This window comes from Macaca nemestrina, chromosome 10 (genome assembly GCF_043159975.1).
Source record: "Macaca nemestrina isolate mMacNem1 chromosome 10, mMacNem.hap1, whole genome shotgun sequence".
Taxonomy (NCBI): domain Eukaryota; kingdom Metazoa; phylum Chordata; class Mammalia; order Primates; family Cercopithecidae; genus Macaca; species Macaca nemestrina.
In genome coordinates, this window is record NC_092134.1 from 28218293 (window position 1) to 28232922 (window position 14630).

The 14630-nt window shown below is 41.5% G+C and overlaps 1 protein-coding gene across 4 annotated transcripts in view; it reads right to left on the reverse strand.

Moving 5' to 3' along the window:
• NOPCHAP1 (NOP protein chaperone 1) overlaps positions 1–14630 on the reverse strand; it is a 32772-nt gene that overhangs the window by 9403 nt on the left and 8739 nt on the right. For 2 of the 4 annotated variants that reach the window (XM_071071203.1, XM_071071204.1), the window contains exon 5: positions 1332–13032. The gene's annotated coding sequence lies outside the window, so the exon portion shown is untranslated. Of the gene's footprint in view, positions 1–1331; positions 13033–14630 lie in introns of those variants that run through there. The other 2 variants (XR_011608901.1, XR_011608900.1) reach the window with 2 other exon arrangements.

Below are 14630 nucleotides of genomic sequence, written 5' to 3' on the forward strand. Positions count from 1 at the left end.
GACAAACTTGACAAAAACAAGCAATGGGGAAAGATTCCCTATTTAATAAATGGTGCTGGGAAAACTGGCTAGTCATATGCAGAAAACAGAAACTGGACCCCTTCCTTACACCTTATACAAAAATTAACTCAGATGGATTAAAGACTTAAATGTAAGACCTAAAACCATAAAAACTCTAGAAGAAAACTTAGGCAATACCATTCAGGACACAGACATTGGCAAAGACTTCATGACTAAAACACCAAAAGCATGGCAACAAAAGCCAAAATAGATAAATGGGATCTAAACTAAAGAGCTTCTGCACAGCAAAATAAACTATCATCAGAGTGAACCAGCAACCTACAGAATGGGAGAAATTTCTGCAATGTATCCATCTGACAAAGAGCTAATATCCATAACCTGCAAAGAACTTAAACAAATTTACAAGAAAAAAACAACCCCATCAAAAAGTGGGCTAAGGATATGAACAGACACTTCTCAAAAGAAGACATTTATGCAGCCAACAGACACATGAAAAAATGCTCATCATCACTGGTCATTTGAGAAATGCAAATCGAAACCACAATGAGATACCAGTTAGAATGTCAATCACTAAAAAGTCAGGAAACAACAGGTGCTGGAGAGGATATGGAGAAATAGGAAAGCTTTCACACTACTGGTGGGAGTATAAATTAGTTCCACCATTGTGGAAGACAGTGTGGCAATTCCTCAAGGATCTAGAACCAGAAATACCATTTGACTAAGCAATCCCATTACTGGGTATATATCCAAAGGATTATAAATCATTCTACTATAAAGACACATGCACACGTATGTTTACTGCAGCACTGTTCACAATAGCAAAGACTTGGAACCAACCCAAATGCCCATCAATGACAGACTGAATAAAGAAAACGTGGCACATGTACACCATGGAATACTATGCAGCCGTAAAAAAGGATGAGTTCATGTCCTTTGCAGGGACGGGGATGAAGCAGGAAACCATCATTCTCAGCAAACTAACACAGGAACAGAAAACCAAACACCACATGTTCTCACTCATAAGTGGGAGCTGAACAATGAGAACACACAGACACAGGGAGGGGAACATCACACACTGGGGCCTGTTGGGGGGTGGGGGCCTAGAGGAGGGATAGTATTAGGAGGGATACCTAATGTAGATGACGAGTTGGTGGTGGCAGCCAACCGCCATGGAACGTATATACCTATGTAACAAACCTGCAAATGATCTCTTATGGTTATCACATGTTCTTCATCTTTAGTGCAATATTGTAAACCTTGAATAACACCATAGGTAGGAACCATATAAAGTGCTACTAGTGATGTTAGAATTTCTTCCAAGAAGCAGAGAAAAGTCATGACATTACAAGAAAAATATGAATTGCTTGATGTGCACCATAGACTGAGGTCTGCATCTGTGGTTGCCCACCATTTCAAGATAAATGAATCTACCATAAGGACCACTGTTAAAAAAGAAAAGGAAATTTGTGAAGCCATTGCTGCAGCTGTGCCAGTGGGCACAAAAATCTTTTTGTGAAATACATTTTTATTTCCTATTGAAAATGCAGCTTTTATGTGGGTGCAGGATTGCTATCAAAAACGCTAGACTCTAATATGATTTGAAAAAAAGGGAAGTTATTAAATGACAACTGAGAGCAAAGGGAAAGTGAAGGTTCTAAAGCTGGAGAATTCAATGCCAGCATAAGATGCTTTGAGAATTTTAGAGGTTTGACTTAAAAAAAAAAACAAAAACAGTCAAGATAACAGGAGAAGCAGCTTCTGCTAACCAAGAGGCACCAGCCAAGTTCCCAGGTGTCAATAAAAAAAATCACGGAGAAGAAAGGATACCTTCTCAAACAGGTTTTTAATACAAACAAAAGTACCCTCATCTGGGAAAAAAAAAGTCACAAACGAAATAATCTGCACACCAAACTCCCATGATGCACAAAATACCTATATAACAAACCTGCAAACAAGTACCCCTGAACCTAAAAGTAAAAAAAAAAAGAGCCACAAAAGACATCAATTAGTAAAAGAAGTGAGCACGATTTAAGGCAGGAAGGGACAGGCTAACTCTACTGTTCTGCGCAAGTGCAATCAGATTTATGATCAGGGCTGCCCTTATCTGTAAGGCTGCTAATCCCCGCGCCTGGAAAAGATAAACACCAGTTGCCAGTCTTCTGATTGTACAAAAAGGCTTGGACAAGACCCCTTTCCCTGGATTGGTTGCATCAATGCTTTGTCTCTAAAGTCAAGAAGTACCTTGCCAATAAAGAACTGTCTTTTATAGTTCTTCTGATATCAGACAATGCCCAGGGTCACCTAGAAACCCATGAGTTCAACTCTGAAGGTATCAAAGTGGTCTACTTTCCCCCAAACAGAAGGCCTCTAATTCAGCCTCTAGGGTCAGGGGATCATGAGGACCTTTAAGGCTCATTATACATGATACTCTATGGAAAAAATTTTCAAAGCTATGCAAGAGAACACTGATAGAACATCATGAAATTCTAGAAGGATTACACCATTGAAGACAATATCATTGTTATAGAAAAAGCTGTAAAAGCCATCAAGCCTGAAACAATAAATTTGTGCTGAAAAAAACTGTGTCCACATATCATACATGAATTCATAAGATTCACAATGGAGCCAATCAAGGAAATCATGAGATTGTGAATGTGGCAAAAAAGGTGGGGCAGGTGAAGTGAAGGGTTTCAAGACAGGGATCTCGGAGAAATTCAAAAGCTAACAGACATCACACCAGAGGAATTAACAGAAGACAGCTTGATAGAGATGAATGCTTCTGAGCCACAGTGCCAGACGATGAGGAAGGTGGAGAAGCATCAGTACCAGAAAACACAATGACATTAGACAATCTGGCAGAAGGGTTCTGATCATTCAAGGTTGCTTTTGACTTCTTTCACAACATGGATCTATGACACACACGCTAAAACTAAAGCAAATGGTAGAAGAAGATTGGTACTGTATAGAAACATTTTTAGAGAAACTGAGCCAGGAGAATAGGGTCTGGAAGCAGGGAACCTAAGGCCAATCCACACTGACTTCCTAGACTGAATCAAAAGGAAAACCCCAACTTTCCATGCCCAAGTAACAAAAGGATCAGAGGCTACTCCCTTTGCAACTACCCCACTACTGTGTCACAGATGAAAAATGGCAAGTACTTCTGGTCCCCTCCTGCAACCAATCAGACTGGTCACAGGCCTAGTCTTCATTTGCGCAGGGTTATAACTTTGTAACTTCACTTCACCTTCCACAACCAATCAGATGCCTGCATAGGGTGTAATGCAGTAACTTCACTTCAGCCTCTGACTGGTCACCTTCAGCAACTAATCAGACTGGCTGCAGACCACTACTTCATTTACATAGGGTGTAAACCAAGTAACCAATGGGAAACCTCAAGAAGGTATTTAAACCCCGGAAAATTTTCTAACCAGTACTCTTGAGCCACTTGCTTGAGCCTGCTCCCACTCTGTGGAGGGTACTTTCATTTCAATAAATCTGTGCTTTTGTTGCTTCATCCTTTCATTGATTTGCATGTTTTATCCAATTCTTTGTTCAAAACGCCAAGAACCCAGATGACTCAGAGTCAAGATCCTCCACTAGTAACAAAATGAATAACTCAGAAAGTCAGACAGAAATTACAATGTATTTCCATAAAGTTACAATGAGTGTGCCTTCTTCGTCTCTACCTCCTCCACCTCTGCCAACCCTTCTGCTTCCTCCTCCTCAACCTACTCAACTTGAAGAAAATGAGGATGAAGTCCTTAATGATGATCCACTTCCATTTTAAGAACAATAAGTATATTTTTCTCTTCCTGATTTCCTTAGTAATATTTTCTTTTCCCTAGCTTACTTCATTGTAAAAATACAATATGTAATATATATAACATACACAATATGTGTTAGTCAACTATTTATCTTATCACTAAGGCTTCTGGTCAATAGTAGGCTATTAGTAGTTAAGTTTTCGGGGAGTCAAAAGTTATACATAGATTTTTGACCACAAAGGGGGTCAGCACCCTAACTCCCGCATTGTTCAAGGATCAACTGTATAAGTAATTCTTTTGTAAAATCTTTTTTCTTTTTCACATATTTCTCCCTCATTAAACCCATTTTGATGGTGACAAATAAGTTTGACTTCATAATAACCTAAAAAAACTAGGTTATTTTATTCAAAGGGATCATTTAAAACAAAATTTGTAATTTTTACTTATTTATTTATTTTTTGAAATGGAGTCTTGCTCTGTCACCCAGGCTGGAGTGCAGTGGTGCGAGCTTGGCTCACCGCAACCTCCACCTCCCGGGTTCAAGTGATTCTTCTGTCTCAGCCTCCCAAGTAGCTGGGACTACAGGTATGTGCCACCACGCCCAGCTAATTTTTGTATTTTTAGTAGAGATGGGGATTCACCATGTTGGCCAGGCTGGTCTCAAACTCCTGACCTCGTGATCTGCCCACCTCAGCCTCCCAAAGTGCTGGGATTACAGGCATGAGCCACCGCGCCTGGCCTTTATTTTTACTTTAAAACAAAATTGATGTTTCTGAAATCCATGCTGAAGAAAAAAGATGCTAACAAATTCACTCATCACCATGCACAAAATTAAGCTTTCTAAACTCTACCTTAGAAGAGAGTAAAGGTCATTCTACTCTGGGAAGACATCCAAATGCTATATATTCCAACTCTTTAAAAACCAGCTCTGGTTTCTCTGAGAAACAAAACACATCCAATATTACATATGTGAAATTAAATAAGCAGGAGGCTATTAGCCTGAGACTCCCTTGGTACTTGTAGTTCCTATATACAAACTGCAATCTTACTCAGTAATAAACAAACCAAAACCTAACTTAGCAGTATACTTTTGTAACAAATAGTTAGGTTTAAGCCAGAGAGAAACAGCTGAGCTTCCGTCAATCATAGGCAGTCAAGTTATCAGACCATGCACAAATAAGGCAAATGCCTAGCTGTAACCAATCAAGCTATTTCTGTAGTTTACTTCCACGTTTGATTTATACTTATGAAACCATACTCTCCGTGCCACAGAGTGGAACACTCTGAACCTTTCAGTTTTCAGTGCTAATTCGTAAAATTGTTCTTTGCTAAAATAAACTGTTAAATTTAATTTGTCTAGAGGTTTTAACAGTTAAGTGTTTGGTGTCAGAAGTGGGATCCAAAGGTGACTTCCAGCAACCACCCAGGAGCACCCTAGTGACCAAATGAATGTATTTGCTGAGCCCATTGTATCCATTCCTCTCTCACAGCAACTGGAGGTTGTACATGATTTCCCTTTCAGATTATAGCTACATAGATTTATGTTTTGAGCTCTCCAAATTTACTTGAACAATTCTTTTACCAAACAGGGTCCAGAGACTGGGTCCACTAGAAGGCCTATGGTAAGTCCCAAGAAGACAGGGAATCATGAGTTCATCTGGATCCATGGAGTCTAGAACTCCTCCATCCGGAACTAGAGCCAATTTTGTGTATAAGAACTACAGACTCGGGGCATGTTGCTTTTCTAAAAAATGAGTGAAACTTACAAAAAATAATTTAGAATTCCAGTGGCCCACAGTGGGAAAGTTTTAACCTACATAAACTTGTTCACTTGCAAGGCACATTACAAAAGAAAGAATCCAAAATGCTTCATAAGCAATGAGATGCATTTTTTAAATTGGTACACACAGGCAGCTAAAAGAGTCCTTAGAGAAGGCAAATGAAAAGCTTAAGAAGCTTAAGGATGATACAAAAAAAGACTAACTTGACTGATTCAAACCTGTTTTGTTCTTTCTCTTTACCCATCCTTACCTCAATACTCTGAGTCTAATAACCTTTTTGCTCAACTACTCTTTCACTCTAAAGATAATGAAAAAAAGCAAGTTAGACAAATGCCTTACAAAACGAGATTCTCTGATCAGCCAGGCCTGCCTGTCATAACCACCTTTACTCCATGGTCAAAAATTAAGCTTCCAGACATGGTAAAAGACTTCCCTAGCCCAGGGGAAAACCCCCAAAAATGTACTGAAGATTTTAGAATTCTCACAGGAGCTTACAAGCCAGGACTCCCCGACCAATTTATTCATATGATACTGGGACACAGCAAAGCTTGAAAATGTATGACAACAGAATGGGAAAAACTTAATAAGGATATTAAAGACTCCCCCAAAACCTCATCAAGAGTAGGGCCAACGAGAGCTGGAAAAATTGTCGAAAACCTTTAAAATTCAATTCCTAAGATATTGCTACAAAAAATTAATTGGTCCATCGTACAATCTCATAGACAAAAAATAGAATGAACCAGTTTCAGATTACAGGGTCCATTCAGAAAGACTATTTGCAAAACATTCCAGGTTCCAATACACCAAGGGATACTTCTGGCAATGCCTGAAACAGGATTAACTGCTCTATTTGTAAATGGGGGTCATCTTGAACTTAGTAACCTGAATAAAAAACACAAACCAGGATGAGAAGTTACAGATGTGATTGAATTGATAGCCCTAGCTAAACTCTAGAATTCTAGAGTAAGTAAAAGACCAAAGGTCAAAAAGCTTGTCTCTCTAATTACAATAATCACAAAGACCAAGACCAAAGGGACTTCCTCTCCCTTATTTCAAGCTAAAACCAAGAGATCTTAGACCAATAAATTATTTGCCCTAAGGTGTCGCCCTTCATTGCAAACAACTAGGATGCTGGAAAAGAGATTTCACACTCTTATGTCAGTATACCAGTAAGCCTCCTTCCTTTGGGCTATACTATTTCCCCCCCACCAGAGCGAGTCCACAAGGTCTTAACTCTAGAGATAATAATCAACATTGATGAGCATCCAGGGAATTCTCCAGAAAACTGCTCCCCATAATACCTTTAAATAAACATGGAAAAACAAAAGTTAAAACAAATAAAAGATCTTACACAATTCTGGTGGATACTAGAGCCACTTTCATCTACCATAAACTCTACCTTAATAAGCTAATACATCCCTCAGAGTAAAAACATGTACTCTGTGGAAACATCATTTCTGTGGTTGGGTTTCAAATCAAGTTCAAAAGGTTCCCATAGTGGAAGCCATCCAGCTGACATCGGTGTCATTTACAGAAAATCATACTTTTTAACTATGTGATACTGCCCCAGTAAATCTGCTGGGGCAAGACTTGCTCTCCAAGGCAAAAGGGCATATAAAATTCTCTTTCAGAGGGACAAATAATCTTACAGTCTCCTGAACCAGAACTGTTATGCTCTCTAAAGGCAGAAACTGAAAAAATATTGGTGGGATGAGTATTCTAAAATTGTTAAATGGTTTACAACCAATGTTTGGTTTATCAAGCTCATAATCCTGGAAAGATAATCAAAATTTTAGGTGGTACATTTCTACTGCCTGCTGGGCCATTTGAATGTTTACAGATGGATTTCATCAATTGCCACCTTTAATGGGATAACAATATGTTCTTACAAAAGTCTGTGTGTTCTCTAGTCAGATAGAAGCCTTATCATGTAGGAAGGCCAATGCTATGACGATAACTAAGAAGTTGTTAGAAAGTATGTTCCTTCTAGGGCTTCCCTGGAGGACTCTCCAGCAATAGAACAACCTGTTTCAGTGGACAAGTTATAAAACAGCTAAAACAGTTCATCAAACACAATAGTATTACCATCATCCCTAACACCCTTAATCTTCTGGAAAGGTCTAAAGAATAAATGAAACTTTAAACTGAAATTGGTAAAGTTAACCAAATTGATTGAATTGCCTTGTCCAAAGGTATTACCATTGGCTTTATGGGCAATTAGATCCACTCCAACAGAAAATACAAAATAAATTAGTTTCTTATGAAATAGCTACTGAAAAACCTATGCCCCTAATAACAAAACCTCATATATCTCCTGCTCCTATAAACTGACATGACTAAATACTGCAAGGCCTTAATGTATTATGCCAAAGTGTATTTTCACCAGGTTAAAAAAAAAGCCTTTCATGATCTATCAATGGAGGACAACCAAATCTTTCACAATCTGGAACATGGAAAGTGGGTCTTCTGAAAACAACATGAGTGAAACACTGCCCTCAAACCCTTATGGAAGGGACCATACCAAATTCTTACCACCCATACTGCAGCAAAAGTTCAGAGCCTCCAGACTTTTGCTGCAGTATGGATGGTAAGAATTTGATCATGGATCAAGAGTTCTCTTCTCTGTCATCATGAAAACTATGTCCCTGGCCGGGCACGGCGGCTCAAGCCTGTAATCCCAGCACTTTGGGAGGCCGAGACGGGCGGATCACGAGGTCAGGAGATCGAAACCATCCTGGCTAACACGGTGAAACCCCGTCTCTATTAAGAAATACAAAAAACTAGCTGGGCGAGGTGGCGGGCGCCTGTAGTCCCAGCTACTCGGGAGGCTGAGGCCGGAGAATGGCGTAAACCCGGGAGGCGGAGCTTGCAGTGAGCTGAGATCCGGCCACTGCACTCCAGCCTGGGCGACATAGCGAGACTCCGTCTCAAAAAAAAAAAAAAAAAAAAGAAAACTATGTCCCTTTTCTTTTTCCCTTATTTCCTATTGCCTTAATCTTTCCTTTTTCTTACAGGAAAATCCATAGGACCATAATTTATGACCGCTTTAGGTAAGGCTCATGCTCTAGCAAAAAAAAACAGAGCAACTATTTGGGTTTGTGGGCTAATGAGTAAAAACCAGGAAACAGTTCCACTAATGCCAACACCTCTCTGAGTTCCCAAAGAGAATTACCCTGAAACCCCAAAGGAAGAGAAAGCAATCCTTGATGTTCTAAATGTCACTGCTATTTGCCTGCCTACACTCACTGAAAGCAATATCCTAACCTTTCCAATTAACAACCTAACCACTATCAAATAAAGAACATCAAACCAAGCGATGCCTACAAAAGGTATATTATGCTTCCAGGCATCACATACTCAAGACTCGGGGACTATGTGGGCACTTGTGATTATTTGTATAATGTCATTGGATTAAATATAGTAAGGTGCTTTTCCACTAAATGTGGTTATGCACACTTATGCTACAAAGGGAACAGGTCGGAGGCAAGATGATCAGCTAGATGCTGCCAGAAGGAACACCTGCCACCAAGGGCCTGGGATATCAGGAACACTGGCGCACTCGTAGCAGATCTTCAGGGGGAGGGCATTGAGAGTGGATGAAGGGAAGACACAGGTGCTGGGCTGAAGAGGGAGGAACGAGGAACGCTGCAAGGGGCTACCACACACTAGGACTCGTTCCTGGCCCCTGACTCCTGGAAATGGGGTGAGTTGAGCAGGCAAACAGCAAGTGACTCTCACCACAGGCCTCTGGAATCTGGCAGGAGACCCCAGGATCCCCATGAACACTTGAGCTTGCAGGGAGAGCTTCTTAGAGAAGTGGTAGGAGCAGAACTCTAGCTGGTGCCGAGCCCAGAGGCTTTGGTGCAGGAGCATCTGTAGTGGATCATGGCCAGCGATGCCCATCACCCATGACTCACCTTGCTCCCCTAAGAGACTTCAACCCTAGAGGAACTATCAGACCTAAAAAATGCAGGGCAGTCTTTCCTATGAGACCTGGCCAATCTGAACTAAGCACTCCTCAGTTTCCTGGCCTCTTCCTGGGCCTCAGCCTGGCTGTCCCTGCTTGCAGTGCAGCCTTGGATGCCCAGGTGGGATGGGTCCTGGGGGCCTACACCAACCTGAGTTGGCAGATCGTGCCTGAATGGCGGAGAACTCCAGCACCACTCCCACCCACAACAGACCGTGCACCAGACCACCTGATCCCACTGTCTCCTCCCACTGCAGCCTCCCCCATGCCACCTTGCCTGCAGGTGCTCGTATGCAGCCAATACCCGAATCACTTTCCCAGCACCTGTGCACAGACCTTGCTTTCAATTTCCTGCCAGTGCACTCGGCCATGCCACTACTGCTGGCTTGAGTGCACTGCACCCGACCACCATGCTGCCACTGCCACTGGAGCATCTGCAGGTACAGAGACCACCAGTACCCCACCCCGACACCAACACAGCCACCAGTTGCAAAACTAGGCACAGTGACCAGTGGACCTGCCCTGCACCCTGCGCAGTCACTGCTGCCAGCAAGAATGTGCACACATTTGGCACCAGTCCCACAGCCACCAGTACCCTGCCTCTGTGTCAACACTGCCAGTGGTGTGAAACTATGCATGGAGACCAGCGGCCTGCCCTCATACCCTGAGTGGCCACGGCCATGCACAGAGGGCACACACAATCTAGCAGTGGCCGCAGCGCCCCACCCCCATGCTAACACCACAGCCACTGCAAAAGCCTGCACAAAAACAGCACCCTTGCAACTGCCAGCACCCCTCCGAAGCTGGTGAGTGTGCACCGCACCCCACTGCTACTGCTGGCACGTGCATATAAGGACAGATCCCACTGCCACTGCCATACAAAGCACTTTGGCTGGGACCACCCATTGAAGTGTTCTGATCAGTGGTCCAGAAATATCTTGGCCCCTCTAGCAGAGCAGGTTCCTAACCTCCAGTGGCCAGAGAACAAAGCCGGGGACCTGACATCAGCCCCCTGCAGAATTACAGCACATAGTCTAGGAGTCCTGAGTTGAGCCTTGGCCCCTGAAAACCTTCTAGAAATGAAATCAGTTGGCTAAACCCACTTCATACCACAATCATACACACAAGGACATAAAGTAGGATAAAAGAAAAAAAAAGCATCCAAAGGATAGCAACTTCAGGCACATGAGCCCACAAAGATAAAAAAGAACCAGTACAAAAACTGACAACTCAAAAGCACTAGTGTCTTCTTACCTCCAAACAACTACAGTAGTTCCCCAGCAATGGTTCTTAATCAGGCTGAGATGGCTGAAATGGCAGAAATAAAATTCAGAATACAGACAGGAATGAAGATCATCAACATACAGGATAAAGTCAAAACGCAATCTGTGGAATCTAAGGGTTACAATAAAACAATACAGAAGCTGATAAACAAAATGGCCATTATAAGAAAGAACCAAACTGATCTGATAGAGTTGAAAAACACACTAAAAGAATTGCATAATGCAATCACAAGTATTAACAGCAGAATTGACCAAGCTGAGGAAAGAATCTCAGAGCTTGAAGACTGGCTCTCTGAAATAACTTGGAGAAAAAAAACAATAAAGAAGAATGGACAAAACTTCCGAGAAATATGGGATTATGTAAAGAGACCCGATCTATGACTCACTGCTGTGACTGAAAGGGAGAGAAACCAAGCAACTTTGAAAACATATTTCAGGATATCACCGATGAAAATTTCCCCAACCTTGCTAGAGAGGCCAACATTCAAATTCAAGAAATGCAGAAAACCCTTGTGAAATACTATACAAGTAGATCAACCCAAAACACATAGTCATCAGATCCTCCAAGGTGGAAATGAAAGAAAAAATGCTAAAAGCAGCAAGAGAGAAGGGACAAGTTACCTACAAAGGGAACCCCATCAGACTAACAGCAGAACTGTCAGCAGAAACTCTACAAGCCAGAAGAGATCAGGGGCCTATAGTAGCATTCTTAAAGAAAATAATTTTCAACCAAGAATTCATATCTGACCAAACTAAGCTTCATAAGCAAAAGAGAAATAAGATCCTTTTCAGACAGGCAAATGCTAAGGGAATTTGTTAACATCAGACCTGCCTTACAAGAGTTTTGGAAGGGAGTGCTAACTATAAGAAGGAAAGACTGGGTTACCAGCCACTACAAAGACACAATTAAGTACACAGATTAGTAACACTATAAAGCAACCACACTGACAAGTCTGCACAGTAACCAGTTAACAATATGACAGGATCAAATCCACACTTATCAATATAACCTTGAATGTAAACGGGCTACATGCCCCAATCAAAAGAAACAGTGTGGCAAGTTGAATAAAGAAGCAAAACCCAATGGTAGGCTATCTTCAAGAGATCCACCTCACGTGCAATGCCACCCAGAGGCTCAAAGTAAAGGGATGGAGAAAATCTACCAACCAAACCAAAAGAAAAAGGCAGGGGTCGCTATTTTAATTTCAGACAAAATATATTTTACAAAGAAAAAAAAAAAAGACGAAGAAGGGCATTACATAATGGTAAAGGGCTTAATTCAACAAGACCTAACTATCCTAAACATATATGCACCCAACACAGAAGCACCCAGATTCATAAAGCAAGCATTCAGAGACCTACAAAGAGATTTAGATAATACTGGGAGACCCACTGACAATATCAGGCAGATCTTCAAGGCAGAAAACTAAAAAAGATAATCAGGACCTAAGCAACCAACACAGGAACAGAAAAATACCACATGTTCTCATTTATTAGTGGGAGCTAAACATTGAGTACACATGGACGCAAAGAAGGGAACAGACACCAGGGCCCACTTGAGGATGGAGGGTGGGAGGAGGGTGCGGATTTAAAATTACCTATTGGGCACTATGCTTATCACCAGGTGACGAAATAATCTGTACACCAAACCCCCACAATACACAATTTGTCTATATAACAAACCTCCACATGTACCTCTGAACCTGAAAGTTAAAAAAAAAAAAAAGAAAATAATAAAATGTAGAATATTTTTTTAAAAGGAGAGGAACTATAAAAAAGTAAGTTTCCTTCTAGACCTTGTTCAGGAACTATACATATGTACCAGTGGATGAACTGAACTGACTCATGCTCAATTACTACTAGGTAGCCCTCTTTTCCAGTCTCAGAGGGTCTGCCTGTATTGGTCTACAGAAAATATGCTTACTCCATTTTGCTCCCCACTGGTTAGGATCTTACTGTTTGGCATGGTTCAATCCTGCCTTCCAAATAGCTTCCCCGAAAGTCCCCATAAATACCTCCTATTATCAGAGTCTAAAATGCTTAGCAATTGAAATTAGCACCAACCTTGGAATAGATGAAAATAAAGATAAGCTAGTTTCCAGCCAGGGGCAGTGGCTCATGCCTCTAATCCCAGCACTTTGGGAGGCCGAGGCAGGTGGATCACGAGGTCAGGAGATTGAGACCATCCTGGCTAACACGGTGAAACCACGTCTCTACTAAAAATACAGAAAAAAAAAAAAAAAATTAGCTGCACATGGTGGCGGGCACCTGTAGTCCCAGCTACTCAGGAGGCTGAGGCAGGAGACTGGCGTGAACCTGGGAGGCAGAGCTTGCAGTGAGCCAAGATTGCGCCACTGCACTCCAGCCTGGGCGACAGAGCAAGACTCCATCTAAAAAAAAAAAAAAAAAAAAAAGATAAGCTAGTTTCCACTGAGGAAAGACTGCAGTGGGGCTCCTGGGGACTCACTCTTTGTGGTGGTTGGGTGCTAGTCATATGGAATTTAAAACTAATGCACAGATAGGGAAAAATCTTATTTTACGGCCAACCAGACCTCCTGGGGTAGAAGTCACCCTCTGAAAGTATTTAACAAAAGCACTTAATGGGATATCATGCAGCCTTAGATCTCCTCTTTGCTCATGTTGGGAGTTATGTGTGGTGCTAAACAAAACCGAATGTTGTACCTATTTTTCCAGATTTTGCTACTACAGAAAATTCAATACAATAATGTAACTGATACTGTTGTTTCTTTGGACACTGCCACCATACGCATGAAATACATTTCTCAAGGGAACAGAACATATGATGTTTGCAGGAAGAGCTAACAGTAAGTTTGCAGGCATCCCAAATGGTGGATGACAAGCTGGGCTTTTCCAAGGTTTTCTAATCTTTATGTTTCTTCCAGGGGGTCTCCAGATTCCTATGACTTTTGTTATAAGGCTAATGACAAAAAACGGCTACCTCTTTAAATAAGACCATTTACAGCAACCACAGTCCTTAATCCCCATCACTTCCCAAACAAATACCATGATTAACTGTTCTCAAATACTGTGAACCGTCTATATTGCCTGAACTTTGACTTGTTTGATTTTGATGAGTATGGTTCATAGGCGCTCCTGTCAAGCAGTACACTTCAGTTTCTTGGTATTATTCTCCTGAAAGTCATCGTAATAGTCTCTTTGGTGTGCGATACCCTCTCAAGAGTCTTAAGCACTTTTATACAGCCATCCATTATGTGCTAAATGGTCTTACTGACCTGACATCATGACTTGTGAATTCCATCCTGAGACCAAACAAGTCCATTATAATGGTGATGGAGAGTGGCATCAATGCCTAAGGTTTTGGTCAATCTCTTCAAGATCCAGAGACTGATAAAAAGGACTGTTAAATAAGCAGGAGGCCATTACTAACCGCAATCATGAACACACCAAAACCTAACTCAGGAGTGTATTTTTATAGCAAATAGCCAAGTTCAGCCAATCACAAACAGCCAAGCCTCAGCCCATCAGACGAGGCAGCCTCAGGTCTCCTTAGATCAGATCATACCTATGGGACATCGGGCAGCCTTAAGTCTCCTCTTTGCCTTATTTAGGCAAACACCTAGCTGTAACCCATCAAGTTATTTCTGTACTCTACTTCTGTGTTCAGCTGATAAAAGCACACTTTCCATGCTGGAGAGTGGAGGTCTCTGAACCCCTTTCAGTTTACAATGCTACCTAACTCATGAATCATTCTTTGATCAAATAAACTGTCAAATTTAATTTGTCTGAAGTTTTTAACACATAAAAGCACTATAGGTGCCTGAAAAGCAAAAGT